We start from the raw sequence: 25957 nt of genomic DNA on the forward strand, positions 1-25957 counted from the left end.
ATGGGGAAACAAATGAGGCCTCCAGGAATGGCTCCCAGGAGACAGAACTGGCCTGCCGACGAACCAGCTACCTGCCATCATCAAAAATGTAGAGAACCAGGAAACTGCCCTGGAACTCAGCCTAAACAACAATCTGGTAATCACAATGCCCCACTGCTGTAGAAGTCACAAAGCTCCTGCTTAACTCCTGCTTGACTGGCGTCAGCAAAAACTGCATGTCCAACATCCCATGCCTTGAGCCCCACAGGGCTAGTGACTGGATATTGTGATGCTACTACAGAAAGCCTAACCCCTCCATACCATGTTGCCTACAGAAAACAGAAACAGCACTCCTCCATACACATATCTGTCTTACAAATGCCCCACACATGCATCTGACTGGCCAAATTTAAATCACATTTGCAACCCTAGCTCTATAAGAGAATCAGGAGATAGAGTTTTTGGCCTTCCAGCCTATGTGGTAGACACAGGCATCCTAAAAGGAGGGGGAAGGGATGAACTTCAGCCAGCTAGCTCTGTTGGTGGAGAAAGGAGAGGGTAGTGAGTAGTGAAAAGCCGCAGGTGAAGGCATTTGCTGTCTTGCAAAGAACAGAAGAGGAATCAGGAAAGAAGAGAGAAAAGCATAGCTCAATGGAGCATTCAGGCAAGTTTGATGTGAAGAATTTTTTCTGTCTTTCTGGAATCCCTATCAAATGCTGCCCTCTGATGTTTGTGGAATAAACTACTTTTGAGAAACCTTAAAATAGACCCTGATGGTAGAAAATGTATCTAGCTGTAGTTTTCTGGGATGAATAACTATAGGTGTCTGAACTTCTTGGAAACTAGGAAAAACCCACTGGACACCAAAGCTACTTCCAAATGATTTGGGCACTTGACATCCAAATCAAGTTTTGTCAAGGTGTTGTTGACTCAAATCTCTAGGTATAAGTTATTTTTTCCACTATAATCAGAATGGGGAAACTTTATTCCTTGTGGTTTATGCAATGATTGGGAAAGCAGATGATCAATTAATTTATGGATGGTTTACACAAATTATGGTTCAAAGTGAAGACTTCCAATAAAATAACTTAATTCACTGCCAGTATCATTAATTTGACATTTCTTGGTTTATAATCTATCTTTACAAGGTCTTCCCAACCACAATTAGGAAAAGAATGACATCACTGATCTTCATAATTTCATACCCCAGTAGGAATAAGTGTATGTCAACAGATCAAAACAGAGTTCTGAATAAAGTATTATTCAGTGCAATGAAGAAATGAAGGCCACTATATTTAAAGTTATTAAATCCACAGCTATCAATTGTAAATTGAAACACCTGACAGAATCATGGATTAAATAATAAAATCCATAGTCAGGGGCTGTCCCTTGGACATATGAAGCATGCTTCTACTTCAGTGCCTTTACTTTCTCCCTGCTTGGAGCATGCTTTCCTCCGGTATTGCATCCACAGGAGTGTGGTTCTCTCGTCTTCCTTATAAACTGCTAAAGAGGTAAGGTCCAGGGTCCATTCTCACAGGAAGTAGGTTGTCATAGTCTCCTTCTCTTCTCACTTCTTTCCTCATGGCTATCTTGTGGTAAACCAGAACTATGGTTGGGGTTGGAGGTCAAAAGCACATTTATCAAACAAGCCTGACTTTGTTTTCCTTTGCTAGCCTTCATTATATGCCTTTCTTGGCTATTCTTCAGTAAGATTTATTTTTTTTAAAGATTTATTTATTTATTTATTTATTTATTTATTTGACGGAGAGAGAGGGAGAGAGCACAAGCAGGGGGAGCAGCAGAGGGAGAGGGAGAAGCAGGCTCCCCACTGAGCAGGGAGCCTGATGCAGGACTCCATCCCAGGACCCTGAGATCATGACCTGAACAGAAGGCAGACACTTAACCCACTGAGCCACCCAGGTGCCCCCTTTAGTAAGATTTAAATATTAATGGGTTTCTGGCCAAAATAATTTCTAGTATCATTTCACTCTCACTCTGATTTCTAATTGGACCCAGGCTAGAAGAGCCAAGGAGATTAATGAGAAAAGGCCATCATGGCTGGAGTTGTAGCACTTTTCTTCTGAGAACTATTTCCACTCCAAGACCACCATCTCTGAGAACCTCTAAATATTTGGGAACTTTTTAACAAACAGTAAGAAACCATCCAAGTCTGAGGCTAGAGCAGAACTAAAATATGAAAAGCTGGAGATGCTCAGCATAAACCGTTTCTACTATTGCTTCATGCTGATAAACCTTTAGTTTCCAGGTGCCAGAGCTGTCCCCATTCCCACTTCTCTCTTCAGTCCTCTGACACTACGGGAAAGAATTTGTTTGCAAACAAGTCACTGCAGAGATCAGAGCTCTCTGCATAGCCTGGGGGACATGCATCATGCTCTTCCCGCTCCACTGTTTGCTTTCCCACTGGGGAAGAGATGGACTGAAGGATACAGGGATGAAAGGCTGCAGAAAACAACAAGCTTGAAGCTGTGTGGGGTCAGGGCTGTGTGTAATTAGTCATTAGGGGGCCCTGATCTGCTGATCTGCTTCAAAGCTTTGGAATTTGACTTAAGGGATGTCACCCTGCTGGGTTCATAGAAGAAATTCCCAGGGGCTAGAGGTGAGGTCTGGCCACAAAAGTGAGATCATAGATGGAGAAACACTTAGAAAAGAGTTTGTAGAGCTGTTGTTATGATAATAACAACAGTAAGGACAAGGACCCTCCCTAGACTGTCAAATCCCCCATGTTGAGGAATTTAGTCATAGTACAATAAAATAGTGTGGCTTTGAGAGCAAAATAAATGTGGGATAGAGAAACAATTTCAGTGTTCACAAGCAGAAGACAGATTAAACAAATTATGATAATCCCTACAATAGAATAATAAGGAGTCATTAAAAAGTTAGGCAGTGCCCACATATTGCTGGGGGTATGTAACCAGCACTACTTCTGTGGAAGGCAACTTGGCACCACAGATCGAAATTACAAATGCGTATACTTCCAACCCGGCATTTCCACTTTAAGGAATTTATCTTAGATGTATTCACAGAGGTGCTAGATGACATATACATACATGTACAAGACTATTTATGGCAGCATTTTTTGTAACTGCAAAAGTTTAGAAACAATCAATCATTGGGGAACCTGTTAAAAAAAAATTATGGTATAGCCATGCAGTGGAATACAGCACAAATTAAAAAAAAAAAAAAGCAGCAGTTCTCAGGGCACCTGGCTCAGTCAGGAAAGCATGCAACTCTTGACTCGGAGTTGTGAGTTCCAGCCCTATGTTGGGTGTAGAGATTACTTAAAAATAAAATCTTAAAAAAAAAAAAAAGAAGCAGTTCTCTATGTCCTGATATACTGCTAATGTAAAACAGTAATAATAACAACAAAATCAAGAACGGTGTGTATATTACACTACCACTTGAGGTTAACAAAGTGAATGAGAGAGCCTGGGAAGAATATTTGCTGGATTAAAGAGCAAGAGCCCAATCCAGCTTGCTTCAGTCTCTATTGCCTTCAACCTTAGCCAGCTGGGTACTGAACTGTTCCCATGCTGGGCAGCCTGAGCTGAGGAAGCAGACTTATGTACTCCAATGCAGATTTTAAATTTCAGTGGGCATAAGAATCATCTGGGTTACTTGCAGAAAATGATGTTTCAAGGGGTCTATCCTCAGAGATTGTGACCCTGTAGGTCTGGGATTGGGTACTGGAACTGGTGGGGACTTTGTTTTATAAATAGACTATTTTTAGAGCAGTTTTATATTCATAGCAAAATCTAGAGGAAGGTACAGAGATTTCCCAAATACCTCATGCCCCCACATATGCACAGTCTCCTCCATTATTAACATCCCCCCACCAGAATGGTGCATTTATTACAACTAATGAGCCTACATTAACACATTATTATCACTCAAAGCCCATAGTTTCCATTACAGCTCACTCTTGTACATTCTATGGCTTTGGACAAATGTATAACGCCATATATCTACCATTATAGTATGATACAGAGTAGTTTCATTGCCCTAAAAATCCTCTATGACCCACCTAATCATCCCTCCTACCCCACCTACCCCTAGAAACCGCTGATCTTTTTACTATTTCCATAGTTTTGCGTTTTCCAGAATCTCATACACGTAGTTGGAATCATAAGAGTATGTAGTCTTTTCTGATTAGTTTCTTTCATTTTAGTAATATGCATTTAAGTCCGCCATGTCTTTTCATGGCTTGATAGTTCATTTCTTTTTAGTGCTAAATAATATTCCATTGTCTGGATGGACCACAGTTTATTTATCCATTCACCTACTGAAGGGCATCTTGATTGCTTCCAGGTTTTAACAATTATGAATAAAGTTGCTATGAACATCTATGTGCAGGTTTTTGTGTAGACATAAGTTTTCAACTCCTTTGGGTAAATATGATTAATGGTTTGTATGGTTAAGAGTATGTTTAGTTTTATAAGAAACTGTCAGGGACGCCTGGGTGGCTCAGTCGTTAAGTGTCTGCCTTCGGCCCAGGGCGTGATCCCAGAGTTCTGGGATCGAGCCCCACATCGGGCTCCTCCGCTGGGAGCCTGCTTCTTCCTCTCCCACTCCCCCTGTTTGTGTTCCCTCTCTCGCTGGCTGTCTCTCTCTGTTGAATGAATAAATAAAATCTTAGAAAGAAAGAAAGAAAGAAAAGAAAGAAAGAAAGAAAGAAAGAAAGAAAGAAAGAAAGAAAGAAAGAAAGAAACTGTCAAATTGTCTTCCAAAGTGGCTGTACCATTCTGCATTCCCACCAGCAATGAATGGGAGTTCCTGCTGTCCCACATCCTCGCCAGCATTTCGTGTTGTCCACGTTCTGGATTTTGGCCGCTCTAATAGGTATGTGGTGGTATCTTATTGTTGCTTTAATTTGCATTTCCTTGCTGACATAGGATGAGGAGCACCTTTTCATGTGCTTCTTTGCCATCTGCAAATCTTCTCTGGCCCATTTGTTATCTTTTTTATTGAGCACAAGAGGCCATTCTGATGCAGCAGATCCGTGGCCCCATCTTTGAGAAATAGTGCTATAGCAACCACAGAACTCGCATCTGGGGTGAACTAAAGTCTTCTCAATGAGTTGAAGTCAGATCTGGGATCTATGAGAGGGGAATCCATACCATTCAGCTTCAAGTTCAACTTCAAAAGAGCCCTGAAATTCAGCTCCTGTTCATAGGAGAGCTCCTGTTCACAGAAGAAAGAGGTTCCTCCACAAATATTCATATTTTGGTCCTTTTGAGCTTGAGGCTATCTATATCATTTTTAAATAACTATAATGGAATTGCAATAAAGGTCATTGCTAGTCACCCAGAGTTATTCTCAGATGGAAAGATGGATTTAGAGCACAAAATAACTGGCTGCCCAGTTGATGACAAGAATGTTTTATCTAGGGATGCCTGGGTGGCTCAGTCAATTAAGCATCTGCCTTCAGCTCAGGCCATGATCCCGGGGTCCTGGAATCAAGCCCCATGTTGGTCTCTCTGCTCAGCGGGGAGCCTGCTTCTCCCTCTCCCTCTGCCTGCCGCTCCACCTGCTTGTGCTCTCTCTCTCTGTCAAATAAAATCTTAAAAAAAAAAAAGAACGTTTTATCTACTTCAATTTATATGGTGACATTTTTCTTCTCAGAGAACAAGATGAGATAGATATCCTTTAAATAATAATTCATATCATTTTATACAATTCTATGTATTGTATATACCATGTATTATATAGTTTATTTATACAATACATAAGTATTATCACTTCACTGATTTGTCAATTATCTTTATTTCTTGTAGTCTATTTAGCCATTAGTTGTCTTTTGCCATTTATTTTTTATTTACTTATTTTGTTATTTTTAGGTGTGATTCAGGTAAAGTAGAAGTGCAGATACATGTGCAACATTCATACATTTTTCTTATGCCATTATTTATAATTCTTTTCATCAGCTCTGCAATATTTTTCAAATCCATCAATATTGTTTCATTTGCAATTTAAAAAGTTTAAATTACTTAAGAAATGTCTAAATTTATATTTTATTCAAGAAAGTACAACATCATCTTTGTTACATACCAGATGGGTGAGAACTTGGGCACTGCATTTTCACAAAATTATGTCCTATTGTAAGATGTATCTCCTGCTATGTAGTGCTTACTATGTAAGGCACTATTCTAAATGCAGTATAAACATAACTAATTTGATCTTCAAACAAGACTATAAGGGAAGTGCTATTCCCACTGTGCATGTTGACTCTCAAAATTGCTGTCAAAGTTAGACTTCTGACCCTAATTGAAATTCGTCATGAATCGCCATTTCCCGTCCTACCTAGAGTCTAAGAAAACGTGAACGGTCTGTGGCTTCCTCGGTGCTCTCAGAAGAGAGTTTTCCCTACCTATTGTACTGCTCCAGGTCAGTCCCTGCAACTGCAAGGTGTCTTGAATAGTTCCTGCAGGAACTGGGGTTCTTGCTTGCGCCCTGCCCTTCTTGACTTGTTTCCCAGCCTTTGCATAACAAACCCTCTCTTTTGTTTGTCTACCCCAGCCTCTGCCTGCCTCCTGAGGCATTACTTGCTTCTACTTGTCTGAGCAATGCCTGTTGTCTGCATTCCCTCTGAACACTGCACATTTTGCCTTCATCCCATCCTTAATTGGGCCACCGGATTGGATATCCTAGAGACTATTGTCTTCTTGATCTACTTCAGAGTTCAGTAGGCACTTTAATTGCTGAAAATAACCCCACAACTGGGTCAGTTTCTTCTGACCCAGTTCTGACTTTCTACTTCCATTTGTTGGGTTTGGGTGCTTAACACATGTAATACAGAAATCTACCTAAGCTTTGACACTTATGTGTCAAAAGTAGACATTCCTCTGATCTAGAAATGATAAAGTCTCTGAGAAACTAGGTTTCAGTGATGTGACTGAAAGCATAAATCTGCCATGTTATACAGGGAAGGGAATGTAACAGAATCCTTCCCCTACCCCTCCTGCTTCACAGTTGTCTCCTACTTCTTTACATCTGGTCTACTCTTTCAGTTTATGTAAAGAACCACCTATTTAGAGGATGTAAGAGTTTTGTTCCCCCAGATAATAGTTCTATACTTCGAGTTGGGCAAGTAAACACATCTATACAACCATCCTAAATTTACTTTCCCTCAAATTTGCTTTTCCTCCTGTCTGGCATTCTCATTTTAAGGAAGAAGTGTGAGAGCTTAGCTTTAAAGAATTCTGCCTCATATTCAAGACCCTATATCATCATTGGAGTTAGTTCACTGGTGACTACACTTAGTACTCCTGAATTCCATAGTATTTATAACTGGCTAGTTTTGTCTCAAAAATCACTGAATCAACCTCCTTAAAGTGTAAATTTTTGTTTTTGCTTTTGTGTCAGATAGGATACCCTTATAAAAATCCCTAGAAAGGTATAAAATGTTTAATGAGGGATCTTATTGACCCAAATATACACTAACTTGAAGTTTTCAGTTTTAAATCCACTTTCATTCATCTTTTATTCAACACTTAATGAGTGCTAAGTATATGCCAGGCACAGTTCTAGGCATGACAGAGAACAAAACAAAGATTTCTGCCCTCATGGAATTTACATCCTAAATGACAATAAACACGAAACATACTGAGTAAATTATATACTTGGAAGATGTTAAGGTCTACAGAATAAAGAGTGGAGAAGAAGAGACCAGAGTATAGTGAGGCAGATGTAGCTTGCCATTTTAAAGAGTGTTCAGAATGGGCTTCATTAAAAAGATGATACTTGAAGAAAGACTTGAACGAAGTTATGGAGAGAAGCATGTCCCAGAAATGGACATATGGTCTGGGTCTGGTGGGTGAGAAGTGGATGGAATGAGACGAGTTAGGGATAGAATAGGTCAGATATGGGGGAAAGGGATGAATCCAGAACAGCCCTATTAGCTTTGCTTCCAAAAGGAGAGACAGACTTTTACTACTTTGAGTAGGGATTTATTCTTCTGTATATTCCCAGTAAGATTTTACTTTTTAATATTTATAAAAACCTGAAACATATTTTTATCAACTATATTGATATATAAGCTATATGAGTCAATGAATTTTCATAAATTACACCTGTGAACTCACCACCACATGCAAGTTACAGAACATTTCCATCATCCCTATGAGTTTCCCTATAATGCTTTGCAGTCCATCCCTCTCTTCACTGCCAGCCCCAGTCAGCTACCAGTCTGCCTTGTGTCACTATAAATTCGTTTGCATTTTCTAGAATTTTTGTACAAATGGAATCATACAGTATATATTATTTTATGTCTGGTTTAACATGATGATTTTCTTTTTTTAAAAAAGATTTTATTTATTTAGAGAGAGAGCATGAGCAGAAGGGGCAGAGAGAGAAGGAGAGAGAGAATCTCAAGCAGACTCCACACTGAGTGCAGAGCCCAAAGCAGGGCTTGATCTCACAACCCTGAGATCATGACTTGAACCAAAACCAAGAGTCAGATGCTCAACTGACTGAGTCACCCAGGCACCCCAACATGATGCTTTTCAAATTCATCCATGCTAATGTATATATAAATATTTCTCATTCTTTTTTATTGCTGTGCATTCCAATGTATAAGTATACCTTATTGACTTCCAGGGAAGATGGTGGAATAGGATTTCCCTAGACTCACCTTACCCACAGATAAAACTAGAGGACACTCACAGCAGTATAAATAACTCAGAAAATGACCAGAAGACTGGCAGAATAAACTCCACAACTAAATGCAGAGAAGAGGCTACACTGAAAAGGGTAGGAAGGGCAGAGACATGGATGGTCAGGAGCTAAATGGACTCACAGGGCTGTCTGTGGTGGATGGGGGAAGGGGGGAGAACCACAGGCATGGAAGTGAGTTCTTACAACCAGTGGGACTTAAAATATGAATTAAAAAAAAAAAATCAGCTCGTTCAGCTCTAGGAGAGCAAGGAGGGTGAGAGAAAACTGAGTCCCCACCCTTCAAGAGACAGTGCAACAAACAGTCCCCTAGAGATACAGCATAGAAGCAGTGATTTGAAAAGTGCCCGGGGCATAGGGGCGGGAAAGTTATTTACTTATCTCAGAGAGTGTCTGGAGGCACAGAAATCAATGAGGAAGTCCTCTAGGAATAAAGGAACTGACAGGCGCCATTTCCCTCCCCCTCTTCCCTACTTAACTTCTTAACACTGCCACCCTGCCCTTGTCACCTAACCTTAGTCCATTGTGGCAGGGCCCCTTCCCCAGAGGAACCAGGAGTGCAAAGATTACTGGCACCACTACCCCACCACTCTGCTGCCTGCACTGTGCTTCTGTGGAGGCTAATGGACACTTCGGTGCCAATGCTGCAGGGTCCCTCCCATGGCCCACAAAGCTTGCTGGTGTCAACACCCATCCACAACACCACCCCTGCACTGTGCTTCAGGGGAACCACCCTCTCCAATATGCTCTTGGCCGAGCCCATACAGGGCAATGCTGCAGGTCTGGCAGTGTGCAAGCAGCGCCTACGGTGGCCAGCACCACTCCAAATGATTCTTGCCCCAGAGAGAGGGAAAGATAATCACACACACCCGTCACATAGAGGCCTCAGCAGTGGGCTGGAGGCAGACAACTGGTCTATCTGTAGGCCCCACCCACCAATGAAATCTACTCAGGGTACAACACAGGGAAAATGCCCTGCAGTTTGGTGTTACTGCATCTTGGGCAAACACCTGGTATGACTCAACTCAAGCCCAAGAAGTCCCCAGACTGGCCCCACCACAGGGAAACCATTACAGATGACCATACTGAAAGAAAAAGCAGCTTAGCCACAATAGCAGGGCACATGCAACACACACAGAAAAACTTCCTGAAGCACCAGGTTCTGAGGAACATGAGATACTACACAGCAGGGCACTACAGGACCTCATCTTCATAAGGCCACTACTTTCTAGTGTAGGGGACATAGCTGACTGTCCTAACACACAGAAACAGATACAGAATGTTAGACAAAATGAGGAGACAGAGGAGCATGTCCCAGATGAAAGAACAGGACAAGACCACAGCAAAAGACCTAAGCAAACAGATTAAGTAATATGCCTGACAGAGAATTTTAAGTAATGATTGTAAAGATCTCACTGGACTTGAGAAAAGAGTGGAGGATATCAGTGAGACCCTTAAAGAGAGAGAGAAAAAAAACAGAGTTGAAGACACAATAAATGAAATTAAAAATACAATTGATGGAATACACAGATGGCTATAGGAAGCAGAGGAACGAATTAATGATCTGGAAGACAGGCTAATGTAAATTAATCAAGCTGAGCAAATGGGAGAAGAAAGAATTATGCAAAATGAGAATAGACTTAGGGAACTCAGTGACTCCATCAAGTGTATAATTTCTTATTATAGGGATCCCAGAAAAAGAGCAGAGAGAAAAGGGGGCAAAAAATGTATTTGAAGACATGATAGCTGAAAAATTCCATAATCTGGGAAGGAAACAGATACCAAGATCCAGGAGGCACAGAGATCCAAAAAAAAACTGACCCAAGGAGGTCCACACCAAGACATATAGTAATTAAAATGGCAAAAAGTAGTGATAAAGAAAAAAATTTTAAAGCAATAAAAGAAAGGAGTCACATACCAGGGAAACCCCATAAGGCTATCATTTTTTAATTTATTTTAATTTATTATTATTTTTCAGCAGAAACTTTGTAAGCCAGAAGAGGGTGGCATGATATATTCAATGTGCTGGAAGGGAAGAATCTGCAGCCAAGTATACTCTATCCAGCAAGGCTGTCATTCAGAATAGAAGGAGAGGTAAAGGGGTTGTCAGACAAACAAAAACTAAAGTAGTTCATGACCACTAAACCAGACCCACAAGAAATGTTAAAGGCGGCTCTATGAGTGGAAAGGAAAGACCATAAATGACAGTATGAAAAATAAGTGTATCTGTAAAAATCAGTCAAAAGATTCACAAAACAAAAGGATGTAAAATATGACAACATATACCTAAAACATGGGGTGAAGAGGAGTAAAGAATGGTTCAAATTTAAGTAATCATCAACTTAATATAGACTGAGATATGCACATGTTATATATAAAAACCTAATGATAACCACAAATCAAAAACCAGTGATAGATATGCAAAGAATAAAGAGAAAGGAATCCAAGTATATCGCTAAAGGAAACCAGCAAACCATGAAAGAGTGGCAAGAAAGGATCAGAGAAAAACTATAGAAACAACTACAAAACAAGTAACTAAACGGCAATAAATACATACCTATCATTAATTACTTTGAATGTCAGTGGGCTAAATGTTCCAATCAAAAGACATAAGGTGAAAGAATAGATAAAAACAAAACAAAAAAACCCCAAGACCCATCTATATGCTGCCTACAAGATACTCATTTCAGACTAAAAGACACCTGCAGATTGAAAGTGAGAGGACATTTATCATGAAAATGAATGTCAAAAGAAAGCCAAGATAGGAAATATTTTATTGGATGAAATAGACTTTTTAAAAAAGACTGTAATGAGACAAAGAAAGACACCATATAATAATAAAGGGGACATTCCGACAAGAAGCTATAACAACTGTAAATATTTATGCACCCAACATAGGAGCTCCCAAATATATGAAACAGTTAATAACAAACATAAAGGAAGTAATTGATAGCAATACAATAATAGTAGGGACTTTAACATCCCACTACATCAATGGACAGATTATCCAAACAGAAAATCAACAAGGGAACAGTGGCTTTGAAACACAATGGACAAGATGGATTTAACAGATAGAGTCAGAAAATTTCATCCTAACACAGCAGAATACACATTCTTTTCAAGTGCACATGGAACAGTTCTCCATAACACATCACATATTAGGCTGCAAAACAAGCCTCAACAAATTCAGAGATCAAAGTCATGCCATGCATCTTTTCTGACCACAACCCTATGAAATTAGAAATCAACCCCAAGAAAAAAATCTGGAAAGTCCACAAATACATGGCGTTTAAATAACATACTACTAGTAATGACTGAGTCAACTAAGAAACCAAAAACTACATGGAAACAAACAAAAATGAAAACACAATGGTCCAAAACCTTTGGGACAGGAAAAGCAGTCCTAAAAGAGAAGTTTATAGCAAAACAGGCCTAGCTCAAGAAGCAAGAAAAAATCTCAATCTTACTTTACACCTAAAAGAGTTTGAGAAAGAAAAACAAACAAAACCCAAAACCAGGAGAAGGGAGGAAATAATAAAGATTGCAGCAGAAATAAATGATATAGAAACAGAGTAGATCACATCAATGAAACCGGGACCTGGTTCTTTGAAAAGATCAACAAAATTGGTAAACCTCTAGCAGGACACATTAAAAAGAGAGAGAGAGAGGACCCAAACACACAAAATTGCTAATGAAAGTGGAGAAATAACAACCAACAGCACAGAAATCTAAACAATTGTAATAGACCCAAATGCCAACAAACTGACAACCTGGAAGAAACGGATAAATTCCTAGAAATATATAACCTACCAAAACCAAAGCAGAAAAAAATGGAATATTTCAACAAATTGATTACTAGCAAGGAAATTGAATCAGTAATCAAAAAACTCCCAACAGGGGCGCCTGGGTGGCACAGCAATTAAGCGTCTGCCTTCGGCTCAGGGCGTGATCCCAGCGTTCTGGGATCGAGCCCCACATCAGGCTCCTCCGCTCTGAGCCTGCTTCTTCCTCTCCCACTCCCCCTGCTTGTGTTCCCTCTCTCGCTGGCTGTCTCTCTCTCTGTCGAATAAATAAATAAAATTAAAAAAAAAAAAAAAAAAAACTCCCAACAAACCAAAGTCCAGGGCCAGACAGCTTCATAGGGGAATTCTACCAAACATCTAAAGAATAGAAACCTATTCTTCTCAAACTATTCCAAAAATAGAAAAGGAAGGAAAACTTCCAAATCCATTCTCTCAGGCCAGCATCACCCTGATATTCAAACTAGATAAAGATACCACAAAAAAGGAGAACTAAGGGCCCATATCTCTGATGAACATAGATGCAAAAATCCTCAACAAAATACTAGCAAACCAAATCCAACAATACATTTTAAAAAATCATTCGCCACAATGAAGTGGGATTCACTCCCAACATGCAAGTGTGGCTCAATATTTGCAAATCAATCAACATAATACATCACGTCCATAAGAGAAAGGATAAAAACCATATGATCATTTCAATAGACACAGAAAAAGCATTTGACAAAGTACAACATTCATTCATGATTAAAAAAAACCCTCAACAAAGTGGGTTTAGAGGAACATATCTTAACATAACAAAGGCCATATATGAAAAACCCACAGCTAACATAATACTTAACGGGGAAAAAACTGAGAGCTTTCTCCCTAAGGTTAGGAACAAAACAAGGATGTCTACTCTCACCACGTTATTCAAATAGTACTGGAAGTCCTAGCCAAAATGATCAGACAAGAGAAAGGAATAAAAATCATCCAAATTGGTAGGGAAGAAGTAAAATTTCACTCTTTGCCGATGGTATGATACTATATACAGAAAACCAAAAAGACTACCAAAACAAAACTGCTAGAACTAATAAATGAATTCGGTAAAGTCACAGGATACAAAATCAACATACAGAAATCTGTTGATTTCTATACACAAATAATGAAACAACAGAAAGAGAAATTTAAAAAACAATCTCATTTATAATTGCACCAAAAATAACAAAGTACCCAGGAATATTCTTCACCAAAGAGATGAAAGACTTATACTCTGAAAACTAAAACATTTGAAAGAAATTGAAGACACAAAGAAATAGAAAGACATCCCACGCTCATGGATTGGAAGAACAAACAATGTTAAAATGTCTATGCTAACCAAAGCAATCTACACATTTAATGCAATCCCTATCAAAATACCAACAGCATTTTTCACAGAACTAGAACAATCCTAAAATTTGTATGGAACCATGAAAGACCCTGAATAGCCAAAGCCATTTTGGAAAAGAAAAGCAAAGCTGGAAATGTCACAATTCCAGACTTCAGGCTATATTACAAAGCCGTGGGGGACAAAACACTATGGTACTAGCACAAAAATAGACATATAGATGAATGGAACAGAACAGAAAACTCAGAAATGAATCCACAATTATATGGTCAATTAAACTTTGACAAAGGAGGAAAGAATATGCAATGGGAAAAAGATAGTCTTTTCAACAAATGTTGTTGGGAAAACTGGAAAGCTACATGCAAAAGAATGAAACTGGGCCACTTTCTTACATCATACACAAAAATAAATTTAAATTGGATTAAAGACATAAATGTGAGACCTGAAACCATAAAAATCCTTGAAGATAGCACAGGCAGTAAGGTCACTAACATCAGCCTTAGCAACATTTTTCTAGATATATCTCCTGAGACAAGGGAAACAAAACCAAAAATAAACTAGATAGATGAATGGATGAAGAGGTGGTACATAGTGGGATATTATTCAGCCATAAAAGAATGAAATCTTGGATCTTTATCCATTCATCTATCGATGGGCACTTGGGCCATAATTTCTTGGCTATTATACATAATGCTGCAATAAACATAGGGGTACACGTATCCCCTTTGCATTAGTGTTTTTGTGTTCTTTGGCTAAATACCCAGTAGTGCAATTGCTGGGTCATAGGGTAGTTCTACTTTTAACTTTTTGAGGAATCTTGATACTGTTTTCCACTGTGACTACACCAGTTCACATTCTCACCAACATGCACCAACATGCACAAGGGTTCCCTTTTCTCCACATCCTCTCCAACTCCACATCTTATATATATATATGCATATATATCCATATCCATACAATGTAATATTATTCATCCATTAAAAAGTATGAAATCTTGCTATTGGCAACATGGATGGAGCTAGAGAGTATAATGCTAAGTAAAATAAGTGAGTCAGAGAAAAATACTATATGATTTCACTCATATGTGGAATTTAAGAAGCAAAACAAATGAGCAAAGAAAAAAAAAGAGACAAATCCAGAAACAGACTTTTAATTACAGAGAACAAACTAATGGTTACCAGAGGGGAGGTGGGTGGGGGGATGGGTGAAATAGGTGATGGGGATTAGGGAGTGCACTTGACATGATAAGCACGAGGTGTTGTATGGAATTGTTGTATCACTATTTTGTACACCTGAAACTAATACAACACTGTATGTTAACTATACTGGAATTAAAATAAAAACTTAATAAATAAAAAAAAATTTTAATTAAAAATAAGTGATTTGGCTTTTAAGATTCACCAACATAGAATAACTGCAAAGATGCCAAATAAGCAAAGTCCTCCTATACCCATCAGATTATCTGTTCAGTGTTCGTTTTATCAAAATAAATCATGTAGCTCAAAAATATATATATGTCATATTCAGTTTATTCTTAATATATTAATGTTGCATTTATTATTTGTGTTCTAATAGTAATTATAACAATCCCACAATCCAGATTTAAGTACTTAAAGTCTGTGGACACAGGAAATTTAAAAGCTCAATCCAAATTTATATCCATATGTTTGCTCCATTCAATTATGATAGGGTAACAAATAAAAGACATTTAAAGATGAGAATATATTACATTAATAGGATAAAATTCTACGGAGGGTGTGGAATGGAAAGGAATAATCGGAAATTTCCCAGTGATAATGAAGTTATAATGTTACACTATGGTTTTTAACCCCCATTATATACATTTAAAGAAATGATGTGACTTTTATATTTTTAAATCAGTATTTATGATATGCTAGAAAATTAATACTCTACAACTCTTTAAAATTATAAAATTCCATATATCAATTTTAAAACGTGAATGTGACAGTTAAAAAATAAATGTAAAAAGTTTGTGTTCCTCTTCTCTCAGATCCCATTCCTGGAAGTTGCTCTTTAATTGGCGTGGGGTGTGCAGACATCAGGGTTTTTAAAGTTCCCCAGGTTATTCTAGTGTGTAGCCAAAGTTGACAATAGCTGTAGTCTAAAAACAGTGGTCTCTCTCAATAGGGTAACACTGGACAAGGAGCAGGAAAAATGAAAGCTGCATTGTTTACCACTTGCCTGAGAGTGTTAGTTGTCTGGCAAGTAATGATTTGCAAGGTTTAGAAAAGTTTCAGATCAATAGTCTTTACAGAACTTGAGCACAAAAATGTTAACCGGTAACTATAGCTGATAACTAAGGTGTTTTGCAATGGTGAAATGCTATTATTTGCAAGGCATTATGCCAACTATTGTAAGTAAATGACATTATCTCCCCTGTAGGTAATTCCAGGTCTGGAACACTAAACCTCGGCAGGTATGGTGATAAGAAAAACCCCAGATGGTAGCAATTCAATTATACATTAACTGACCATTGCCCCCAGGCTCATCTATTAGCCTTCTTTCACAGCAGTATTTCTTCTTGCCTACTGTCTCAAATCTCAAGTCTGCAATTTAACTGTTTTCTACTTCCCTATTCTCCTCTATTCTTATTTTCTGCCTTAGCTATTTCTTTTCTCTTATTTCTTGTTATGATTTATAGTATAGGGTTAAAAGATGGGACTAGCATTTGGCCTCAAAGGCCAAATTCCACAATTCATTAGCCATGTGATCTAGTAAGATAATGTAAAATGAGAGTCATCATTACCTTGTGCAGTGGGCTGAATGGTAGAGACTCCAGAAGAGAATGCTCACATCCGAATCCCTAGGATCTGTGAAGATCACCTTACATGGTAATAGATGTGATTAAGGATCTTGAGAGGAGAACCTTATCTCAGGTTATCTGAGTGGACCTTAAATGCAATCACACGTGCGCCTGTGAGGGAAAGGCAGAGGGAGTTCTGAGACACATACACAGAAGAAAAGGTGATAAGAAGACACAGCAGAGAGAGAGAGAGTACCACCACAAGCCAAACAATGCCAACAGCTACCAGAAGCTGGAAAAAGCAAAGAACAGATTCTCCCCTTCAGCCTTTGGAGGAATTACAGCCCTGCTGAACCATAGATTTCAGATTTCTGGATCCCGATACTATTAGAGAATAAATTTCCATTGTTTTTAAGTCACAGAGTGGCAATTTGTTACAACGGCCATGCTGGTTACTTCCCAAGCCAAAGGATAAGCTCAGGAATGTACAAATGTTTTGTGAACTGAAATGCTAAACAAATACAAGCTCTTCTTACTGGTCACTTTTACAAGGATCTCCAAGACCGTGCAAATAGCCATCATCATGAATCAGTCTTCATGAAACAGAGGTTAAGAGTTGTTCCTGGGGCTTTCCTGGGTGTTTGTATACCCTTCCCCTTAATCCTTCTCTTCCCATAAAGCTTAGTATTTCTTCTGGTGGTTGTGTGGATATTGCTAATAGTAGCAACTTCCAAAGACAATGAATTAGAACTACCTTAGCTATGTCTCTTAAATCTTGCCAGCAATTACTCTTTACTCCAAGATCTTATGTTAGTCCAGAATTTAGAGCAGGTTTTCTCAATAGCAGCAAGATTGACACTTGAGACCAGCCAATTCTTTGTTGTGGGGAATACCCTGCATACGGTATGTTTAGCAGCAGCCTTGTCCTCTACCCATTAAATGCCTGTAGTATTGCCCCATCAAAATGCCTCCAGACAAAAAAGGCCAAATATTCTGAGGGGCATAACACCAGCCCTTCCTGCCTATCCCCACCAGGTCAAGAACCACTTATTTAGAGAATGATCACACAGACCAAAGATCTGGTAGGGCTCTACTCCTCGTAGATAATTCATAATATATTAAGATCTGTCCTAAACTTAAAGAAAGGATAGATCTCCTAGTAGCCTACTGATTCATCATTAAGTTAGTCTTTTGATAATTTATTTCATCAGTGTTTTTCAAAGTATGATCAATATTCCATTTGTGGCGGAATCACCTGAGCTTCTTACTGATCTACTGAGACACCCAGAAATTTGCTTTACATGTTTTGCAAATGATTCCTTAATTTGTTAAAGACTGGTTTTGATGAACTTCAGACTCTGGGTGGTTGATGTTCTTTATTCCTCTTTTTTTGTTCTAGAACCTGATTCCTGGTTCCCCCAACAAAGTTCTTCACACTTACTGTCAGTTGAACACCCAGTTTTAGATACCACAACCCAGCCTCTGCCTATAGTGACATCTCAGATCCTGTAGCCTCAGTCACAGCACTGATGTATCACCCGTCTGTCTCCAGTAGTACAATCTCCTTAGGTGAACTCTCAGATTTCCTTAGATGCACATTCAGGCCTCTGTACTGAGAGTTAGCTAAACTGCTCCCTAATACTGCTGTCTCAGCAAACTTCTGTGTGGCCAAGTGCCCTCAAGCTGACATTAGCCCCTCCCTTAAGCTCTTACCCTGGATAGTTAACAGCCCACAGAATCACAGGTAAATATAAGTTCCTGATATGACTCCCTCAACCACCCTTGTAATAAGCATTCTCCTCCACCTCCCAGGACCTTCGCCTTATGAGCCCTTCAGCTAAGACTCCCAGAATTTTACCAAAATCTACCTTTTTCGAGCTTGAGTTAACCAATCGGAACTTAGCCTGGGAACCCCAAAGCACTCCATCCAAGTATCCTAATAAAGGTATATGCCCGGTCCTGCCTTGCTCTCTCTCTACCTGGACTCTGCCTTGACCTCCCTGCATGGCCCCTCTAGGCATGCAGAGTAGCTCCTCCAGGACCTGTGAGTAATAAACTTCTCTATTTCACTTTCTCTTATAGTCTTTTGTTGAACTCTCCTGGCTTACCATCTGAGACCCCAAAGCTCTACTTAACAAATATTAATTTAACAAAGTCACAACACTATGATTATCTCTATACAAATTAACGCTTGGTTCTATCCAATGTAGCAACTCTCAATCTTCCCAGCTTCACCATTTTTGTGCATATGCCTACAATCTAAATCCTGGCCTTGTCTTGCCTCTTTAACTCTAGAAAAACAATAGCCTAGAGAGGCAAGAAACCCATAGATCTAGGCAGATAAATGGCCGAGTTGAAGGAAAGAGATTCTTCAGTATTCTCCATCTTGGTTGCCCAAAGAAACTTGGGAATAATCTTTAATATCTTTTTCTGCCTTTCCTCTCATATACCATCAATTATCAAGTCCTATGGATGCAATCTCTTAAGTATCTCTTTAATCAACCTCATTCTCACCATCCTATATAAGGACTTTGGATGTGCTGTTTCCTCTGTCTTTCTAACTGCATTGTGGCCACTTCATTGTTAGGTTAACCCACAATCATGCTCCAAAATGCATCAAGAACAAACTTACATATCTGCCAAATGCAAGTTGATATGAAGATGTCATTGATAAGACAAAACAATGGAAATATCAAAAGGCACCAATTTTTACCACAGATTCAGTGCAATCTCTATCCGAATCCCAGCTGACTTCTTTCCATAAATTGACGAACTGATCTTAAAATTCACATGGAAATGCAGGAGGATCCAGAGTAGCCAAAACAATCTTGGAAAAGCTGAACAAAGTTGAAAAATTCACAGTTCACAGTTGTAAAGCTTACCACAAAGCTACAGTAATTAAGACAGTATGGTACTGCCATAAAGACAGACATACAGATCAATCTAATAGAACTGAGCCTTCAAAAATAAACCTATGGATCTATGGTCAATTGCTTTTTCACAAGGATATCAAAACAACTCAATGGGGCTAAAATCGTCTTTTCAAGAAATAGTGCTAGAAAACAGATATCCACATGCAAAAGAATGAAGCGGACCCCCACCTTGCACCATACCCAAAAATTAACTCCCTGTGTAATCCTAACATAAAAATTAAAAATGGATTATATATCTAAATGTAAAAGCCAAACTATAAAACACTTAGAGGAAAATAGAGGGGGTGAATCTTCACGAACTTGGATTTGGCAATTGTTTCTTAGATATGACACCAAAAGCATAAGAAACAAAAGAAAAAATAAACTGGGCATCATCAAAATTAAAACTTGTGCTGCAAAATGATATCATCAATGAAGTAAAAAGACAATTCCCAGAATGGGAGAAGATATTTGCAATTCATATATCCTACAAGGGATCTGTATCTAGACTACATACGCTTTAAACTCCACAATAAAAAGATAACTAACCCAATTTTATATAGGGCAAAAAACTGAATAGACATTTCTCTAAAGAAGATATACAAATGACTAGTAAACAAGTGAAAAAATGCTATCATTAGTCATTATGCAAACACAAGTTAACATAACAAGGACATAAACTTATATAACGAAAGACATAAAAATAAGTGTTATATAGAGAACAGATTGGTGGTTGCCAGAGGTGGGGGTTGGGGGTAGGCAAAGTGGGTAAAAGGTACAAACTTCTAGTTATAAAATAAATAAGCCCTAGGAATGTAATGTGCAGCATGGTGACTATAGTTAATAATACTGTATTACATATCTGAAAGTTGCTGAGTACAGATTTTAATATCACAAGAAAAAAATCTTTGTAGCTATGTATGATGACAGATGTTAACTGGACTTATTGTGGTGATCATTTTGCAATGTACACAAACAACATATCATTATATTATACACCTGAAAATAATGTAATATTATAAGTCAATTGTATCTCAATTTAAAAAAAAAGAAAAAAGTGTTAGCAAGGATGTGGAGAAACTAGAACCCTCATACATTGCTGGTGGAAATGTAAAGTGGTACAACTACTTTGGATAACAGTCTGTGGAGTTCTTCACGAGGTTAAAAATAGTTATCAAATGACCCAGCATTTCCTAGGTATATATTCAAGAAAAACAAACATCCACACAACAATTTATACACAAATGTCATAGTAGTGTTACTTATAATAACCCCAAAGTGTTATTCGTAATAGTCTAAATGTGTTCAGTTGATTAATGAATAAATAAAATGTGGTATACCTATACAATGGAATGTTATTTGGCCATAGGAATGAAGTATTTATACAAGCCAAAACAGGGATGAATCTTGAAAATACCATGCTGAGTGAAAGAAGGCAGTCACAAAAGTCTACATATTGCATGATTTCATTTATTTGAAATGTTCAGAATAGACAAATACACAACGTAATGGTTGTGGTAGCCTGGGGTTGAGGGTGAGGGGTAGACAGGGTTTCTTTTAGGAGTGATGAAAACATTCTAAAATTAGATTTTGATAGTTGCATAACTCCATGAAAATAGTAAATAAAAACTTCAGTTGTATGCTTTAAAATGTATAATATATAGACTATATATCAGCAAAAGCTTAAAATGCATCAACCAAAAAATATATATTTAACTTTCAAAAGTGTATCAACTTAAAATACGAACATTCCTTCAAATATGAATTCCTCCTATATCATCTGATAGTTGGATGGTCAACCGTCAACATCTCAGATCTATCTTTGACCTCCCTACCACAGACCATGTCTTATATTCTCCAGGTTATCTAGTGCACTCCAGCCACACCATTCTCCTGTCTATTCCCTAATGTACCACCTTTTTTTTCCCCACCACCATTTTAAGGAATCAGTCATAAGTGTACATGCAGACTTGTGAATATCACAGCTGGGGTGAGATCAAAAAGAAACATATTCATATGGTAAAAGAGAAAAATTGTAGATTCCTTTGGGAATTTTCTCTCTCTCAAACAAATAAAATCTTTAAAAAAAATTACCTAAGTAAGGGGCGCCTGGGTGGCTCAGTTGGTTAAGCGCCTGCCTTTGGCTCGGGTCATGATCTCAAAGGTCCTGGAATCGAGCCCGCTCAGGCAGGAGTCAGCTTCTCCCTTTCCCTTTGCCCCTCCCCACCCCCTGCTTGTGGTTGCTCACAATCTCTCAAATAAATAAAATCTTTTAAAAAATTATTTAAGTAATACATAGAAATTAAAACATCAGAAGGGTAAAAGTCTTGCTTCCTGCTCTCCCACCCCCGTTTCCATCTCTTAAGCTAGTCACTCCACTTTTCAGGCTTCAGTTTTGATTATATGCTCTAAACGACAATTGTACCTCTTTTATTTACATATAAGTAAAAGATGAAAATTTTAATCACCTACACTACTCCTCTCCTTCAATTTTATAATTTTAGCTCTTCTACTGCTGAATAACTTTAAAAGACACTTAAAAACATTTTTCTGAACCAACCAATTTTAGAAAATACTTTCCTTCCTTCTGAATTACCAGTTACACTATGACTTTAATTTTCTTTCTAGAAATTTGTCCATTTCATTTGTTGACATAAAATTGCTCATAGTATTTCTTTATAATCCTTTTTATTTCTGTGCGGTCATTAGTAAAGTTCCCTCTTTCATTTCAGATTCTAGTAATTTCAGTCTTTTTTCTTGGGCTGATCCAGCCAATTCTGTCAATTCTGTTGATCAAATAACCGCTTCTTGGCTTCATTGATTTTTCTCTATTGTTTTTCTATTATCTATTTTAATTTCTGCTCTAAATCTTATTTCATTCCATCCACTTGCTTTGGGCTTAGTTTTTTTTCCAGTCTTAAGGTGAAAGGTTAGGGTGTTGATTTGCGATCTTCCATAACGTAGGCAGTAGGTCTATACATAATATCCCTCTGAAGCATTGCTTAGCTGTATCCCATTACGGTAGGTTGTCTTCATTTTCATTCATCCCAATTTATTTTCTATTTCTCTTCTGATTTATTTCTCACACATTGGTTATTTAGGAACGGATGTTTAAATTCCACATATTTATATACTTCCCAAATTTCCTTATTTTTTCATTGTGATTATTTTGCATGATTTTTAATCTTTTTAAATTTACTGAGGCTTGTTTTATGACCGAACATATTGCCTAACCTGAAGAACGCTCCATAAGCCCTTAAACAGAAAGCGAATATGTCTGACTATACATGGGATAGAGGGAGAACGGTCCTCAGCTTGATTCCAAGATTCAAACAGCATTAAGCCTACTGGCCAGGGTTTAATTTGGGGATTCAACAGCAGCGGAGGTGCTCTCTCTTTCACAGGAAATTCACATCTTACTACCTATGTTAAAAGTAGCCTAGGGTTGGCTAGAAACAGTATTTATCAGCCTTTTTCACATCATGGCATACAAAAAATGGTTTTATTCACAAGGCATACTGGAGTAAACAGAAGCAGCTCCTTACACAACTCTGGCTCTTCCAAGCAATAGCCTAACTACACAGAGGTGAAAGGAATACCTAAGCACACTCATAACTAGAGTGACCATATGCTCCAGGTTGTTTGTTGTCCAGGTATGACTACTAATTCCTACTTTTTCAAAAGCCTTCTAGCTTGGATAATGGACCTTGATTACCCTACCTATAACCTACTCATAGTAATACCAGCCACTACCACCAGGTTGGGAAGCCAAACTTACAGCACTACTCCCACCAAACGGTTCTCCACCCCAGCACCACATTATTTTACCAAGAGAACTTATAAAAGCCAATCCTCAGTTCTACCCTCCAGATTTTGACTTTAGGCATCTGCATGTTTAAAAGCTCTAGGGTTGATTCTTTTGAGTAAGGGTTAAGAATCATAGCACTAGTTTGGACAGAGCCCACCACGCCGTATCATATCATTCTACTTTCCTTAGCTTAAGCAAAATAAGGTGACACACACAAACTCTAGCCTGTCCATTCTTACTCCTCTCCTGCTCCACCCAACCCCAATTTCTCTCCAACAACCTTAAGGGATAACCCTTGTTACTAGCCCCTACTACTCAGAACTGGTGAGACCTCCATGTTTATTTTTCACTCACCTTATGTGGTTCGTTTATATTGGCACCAATGAACACCTATGGATCCCTACCCATCTTCCTATCTTCCAAAAATACCAAGAAATTGCTGCTCTATCGATGGTACTGTTTCCTGTTTTCTAATATTGCTATATCTGTCTACTTGTTTTGCATTTCTTTAGCCACTTTAATGAATTTTGGAAAAGGGAAGGCTTCATCTCACCATTTTCAAACCTTTTTTTCATCATTTGGTTTTTATAGAGACCAATGGCTAGTTCTAATTATTTTCTTCATGTACACTTTTTTGTTCTTAATATTCAGCAACAAACTTCTCAACAATCAATTCCCATTCTCCATTAAAAAAGAGGGACACTTCCATTCTGAATCCAAGACAACACTGTCAATAATAGTATTGGCTAAAGGTTGTGACATGTCTCACCATCCACTCAAACTGTCATTCAGGCTCTTATTACAGAGGACAAGTAAGAGCTTTGCAAAACTAAAAACTGAGGGTGAGGAGATAGCTTTGAGCAAACATCCTGAGTTGTTTAGGTCTAACTTATACCTGATACTAAGTTTATACATAATCAGATGTTAATGCCAAAATTAAAAGAAAATTTCTATGCTTTTAACAAATCTCTACTACCCTCACCTAAGTGCTTTTGTAGTCAGGGTAGAAATTCCAAAGTGGTAAAAACGACTGGCCTCTACCACCAGTAAAACTAAGTACCTGCCACCAGTAAAATTCTTGTTCACCTTACTACTACTACTGACGGCCTGTTACACGACTACTGAGGACCTGTTCTGACTGGTGACTGAGGAAAAAAAAACCCAAAATTCGTAGCAAATGCTCATAATGCTTCAACACTTTCTGAAGGATTAATAAATAAATTTGGACCCCTCCTCTCATCACTTAATCCCACCCAATTCAATGCACAAAATTTCCAGTATAAACAAGTACTTTAAATAGAACCTTAGAGAGCACAGACTGGGAGCTGAGCAGAGGAGGAGGTGGCTTCCCAGCCACCTCCTCCCCCAAAACCGTGGGAGACCGCCGAATTCCCACCATGGGAGACCAGGACCTGGCCCCACTTTCCAATCTGCTGATTTGGGTCCTACTTTATTAACAAGACCTGGGCAACCAACACTTACCAGAGTGCCCCCACCTATTCTTCCAAGGCCATCACAGCAGACAGGAAGCAGCCACGTGAATACCGTCAGACCTGCTTACAGTTCATTTTCTTTAGGATATCGTGCCTATGGAAATTCGTTTAATGGAAGCTGGAGCCCTTATAGTTATGGATATAATGGGTTGGGCTATAACTGTCTTCGTGTAGACGATCTGCCACCTAGGAGATGTGTTCAGCAAGCTGAGGAAAGCAGTTCATTTCAGCCCACTGAGTGTTGTGCATGCATTTGCCTCTCTCAGTAGGATGATGGATCCTCCCTTTCCAGCTGTCTCTAAGTTTCAGGGCTGTATTGGATGCAGCGAATCACTGTTCCCGATTAAAAATACATTTCACAAAGGTTTTTTCAGCTTTTGCATTAGTTAGGACTATAAGGTATCTTCACAGGTGGTTGCAGCGGATGATAGTTTAAGAGGAGGCTCTGAGAATGAGGACCTTTGGGCAGAAAGTGAACTGTGGTTTGCTTTGGTGCTGAGGACGGAGAAGCTAACTCAGCAAAACCTTGGCCAGTATTCTTGTTCTTTGTTGTTGTCCTTGGTGGTCCTTACCTCATCTGGAAACTGCTGTCTACCCATAATGATGAAGTAAGAAACAATACAAACTAGGCAAGTGGTGAGGAAAACCATGTAGTTGCTAGGGCAGAATATGATTTTGCTGCTGTATCTGAAGAAGAAGTTTCTTTCCACGATGGTGAGATGCTAAACTTAGCTCTCAAAGAACAGCAACCCTAAGTGCGTGGCTGGCTTCTGGCTAGTCTTGATGGTCAAACAACAAGACTCACACCTGCTAATTATATCAAAATTCTTGGTAAAAGAGGTAAAAAGCAGTGGAATCCTGCAAAATTTCCAAGCAGCAACAATCTTTCACCAATACAACACTAATTAAAGGAGCCATGGCTGCTGATTCTTTCGATGAACAGGAAGCTGCCTTTGAATCTGTTTTTGTTGAAACTAGTAAGGTTCCAGTTGCACCTGATTCCACTAGGAAAGGTGGAGATAAACAAGATTTTTGGTATCTTTCATGTTTGCCCGCAATTGAACTATACTTTTAAAAAATTACTTCTTACGGGGCGCCTGGGTGGCACAGCGGTTAGGCGTCTGCCTTCGGCTCAGGGCGTGAT

General features: G+C 38.6%; 1 pseudogene; it reads left to right on the plus strand.

The window, feature by feature from the left end:
* On the plus strand, positions 1 to 25888 carry LOC123783065 (peroxisomal membrane protein PEX13 pseudogene; annotated as a pseudogene).
* Positions 25889 to 25957: the final 69 nt, after the last annotated feature.

This window comes from Ursus americanus, chromosome 6 (genome assembly GCF_024610735.1).
Source record: "Ursus americanus isolate L20-20 chromosome 6, mUrsAme1.1.p, whole genome shotgun sequence".
NCBI lineage: Eukaryota > Metazoa > Chordata > Mammalia > Carnivora > Ursidae > Ursus > Ursus americanus.